This window comes from Macrosteles quadrilineatus, unplaced genomic scaffold (genome assembly GCF_028750875.1).
Source record: "Macrosteles quadrilineatus isolate MER2022 unplaced genomic scaffold, UCM_ALF_1.0 Scaffold_393__1_contigs__length_79622, whole genome shotgun sequence".
In the NCBI taxonomy this organism is placed as follows: domain Eukaryota; kingdom Metazoa; phylum Arthropoda; class Insecta; order Hemiptera; family Cicadellidae; genus Macrosteles; species Macrosteles quadrilineatus.
Genome location: NW_026542986.1, coordinates 6,522 through 9,537, shown reverse-complemented (window position 1 = coordinate 9,537; position 3,016 = coordinate 6,522). Strand labels below are relative to the sequence as shown.

General features: G+C 38.4%; 1 long non-coding RNA gene across 1 annotated transcript; it reads left to right on the top strand.

Annotated features, from left to right (window-relative positions):
- The first annotated feature begins 453 nt into the window (after positions 1-453).
- On the top strand, positions 454-2,475 carry LOC128982495 (uncharacterized). The gene is made up of 2 exons (XR_008489677.1): positions 454-609; positions 1,946-2,475. It is a non-coding gene; the product is annotated as an uncharacterized LOC128982495 (long non-coding RNA).
- Positions 2,476-3,016: the final 541 nt, after the last annotated feature.

The following is a 3,016-nucleotide window of genomic DNA, read 5'->3' as shown; positions in this document are numbered from 1 at the left end:
GTACACACTTGTACAAACTTGTACATTCTTGTACATACTTGTACACCCTTGTAAACACTTGTACAACCTTGTACAAACCTGTACACCCTTGTACACACTTGTACAAGCTTGTACACACTTGTACACCCTTGTACAAACTTGTGCACCCTTGTACACTTTTGTACAACCTTGTATACATTTGTACAACCTTGTACAAACTTGTGCCCACTTGTACAAACTTGTACACACTTGTACAAACTTGTACACCCTTGTACACACTTGTACAACCTTGTACACACTTGTACAACCTTGTACACTGAGCCGTGACTTGCCCACCAAGCGTCCCACCAATGTCACGCCTCAGTGTTTTTTGTATAGTGCGAGTACTGGCTTTGCGCCGGTACTCAATCGGTTTGGGTCTGGCAGCAGTCCTGCAGACCCCGGGGCAATCTTTCCGCTGTCGGACACATTTTCGGCAGAAGGACAGCGACTGTCATTACTACACACACAGTTTGTTTTGTTATTAATGTGCATAAATATGTATCTGCGTCCATCGTCAGAGAAGTTTGTTTTATCTTCATTGCCTTAACTCTTTCTGATGTAGTTTTGTGCGCCGTAGACGTCAGATGAGTAAGTTGATTGATATTTTGATTTGTTTAGGTTAGAAAGTTTCTGATTTAGTTTTGGCCTTCAGCCACATGTTGAGCAGGCTTTGAGTGGGTTTTGGCTAGTGAAAGACAAGTATTAAGCACCTTCTGTGCATTGGAATTACTTTTAATTACCAATTACTTGTTTTTCAAGGCGCTAGACCCATTTCTGAGGCTGGAATTGAACAGAGTTTTGTTAGGCCTTTGGCCAAGCTTTGTGTGGTCAGACCACAAGTTTTTCTGGTTAGTTTTGTAGTTTTTGTTGTTGCCAAGTTTTCAAAGCTTTCCCCGAGACTCTAGGCCAGATATTACCCAAGAAAACTCACTTTGAAACTCACTTTTGTGCGGGCTATGGTCCGTTTTGTTGTGTCCCTGTTAACTTATTTTTAGGCCTAAGGCCTAGTTTGTGCTCATTTTTGTTTTGTTATTGTGGCCTACAACTTGTTTAATGTAAATTTTGTCCCTTTGTCCCCTGTAAAAGTGTTTTTTTGTTATTTGTAATGTAGGCCATGTCACTCAGCCTAATTTTTTTTAGTTAAGTAATGGCGCCTCCTGGGGGCCAAGCTCGGTCATAATTAGTTAGTATTAGTGCTCTTACATGTCCCCTGCAATTTTCATTAAGTTTGGTTAATAAATGACCGAGTTATAAGGTTTTTTGTTTAGCGCAATTCTGTTTTCTGAGTGACCGTAGGTAACTGACCCCCTACCTGGCCTCAGGCTAGTTGGTAGGCATGGGTTTGTCTTTTAAAAGCTGCGGGCACTTGTGCCACAACTTTTAAAAGCTGTTTGAGCAAATTTGGTTGGTAATAACCAGAGTTATTACCAGTTTACCTGAAAATGCACCTCCAGCCAAAGAATTTTTAATATTTTGTGTAAACTGTTTTTTGAAGTGTTTATTGTAGTATTTATGTAAATGTTTTATGTTTTATTAATGTGTTTTACCCTTCTGGACCAGATAATTCATATTTTTTATTGTTAACTCCAATCTTTATAAAATTTTACTGTCAGAATGTGTTGTTAAAGTTTGTAAGTTTCAAAAGTCTATTTATTGTTATGTTTTTAGAGCTTTATTCAACTGAACTAAATTTATTTGTAGTAATTTTTCCCATTCTATCTTTAAAGACAGTTTAATAAAGGAAAGCCATTTAAAAGAAAAATATTTTTTATCAAAATATCATTGTAACAGTTTTGGTCAGCGACCAGTGGTGCGGAAAAGTTTTTTGGATTTATTTCTTGAAAAGCTGGGTAGGCCTATTATTACACCCAAATGAAGCCTAATATATGAACAATTACTAGTTGGACCTGGAATTTGTTAAAAGGGTCCCAGATGAGAGGCTTCATTCTGCTGCTTCCGGAGAGGGTCGCCCGGGGAGACACTACAACTTCTCCTTCTTCGGGCTGCCCGTCACCCTGCTTCTGGGACCAGTAGAACACTACGCCTTCTACCACCACCGCCTACCACCAGGAAGGACAATGACTATGATGTGCAAAAGGAAACCGCAAGTTTTATGTTTAGGCATGAATATTTAAAAGGACTGTTATTTAAAGGGGCCCCAAAATAATTCATCTTCGGTTATTTATGTGTCATAGTCATCGTTATTTTTTTAATTGTTATTTATTTAATTGTTATTTATTTAATTGTTAATTCATTCAAAGTTTATATTGCAGTTACCATCCTTAAATTATTAGTTAGGCCTAACTTTTTCACAGTTAAGTTACCATTTGTAATCTGGAAGGGTAAATTTTTTGAGAAAAGTGTTATTTAAAATTGATAAATTCTTTGGATGGGGAAATGATCGTTGTTTGATGTTATTTGTAGATTTTGAAAATTATAGGCTTTGTTGACAACTGTTTGTTTTTTGATATTCACCCACGGCCTTTCATTTTGTTAGGGATGTGGGGCGGCCACTCGCACTGTCACTATGGGGGGGCATGCTTCCAAAAGTTGTTCGTCTGGGGGCGGTGCGAGGGGTCGGCTCAACACAATTGTACAACCTTGTACAACCTTGTACACACTTGTACACAATTGTACAACCTTGTACAACCTTGTACACACTTGTACAACCTTGTACACACTTGTACAACCTTGTACACACTTGTACAACCTTGTACACACTTGTTCAACCTTGTACACACTTGTACAACCTTGTAGACACTTGTACAACCTTGTACACACTTGTATAACCTTGTACACACTTGTACAAACTTGTACATTCTTGTACATACTTGTACTCCCTTGTAAACACTTGTACAACCTTGTACAAACCTGTACACCCTTGTACACACTTGTACAAGCTTGTACACACTTCTACAAGCTTGTACACACTTGTACACCCTTGTACACACTTGTACAACCTTGTACACACTTGTACAACCTTGTACACACTTGT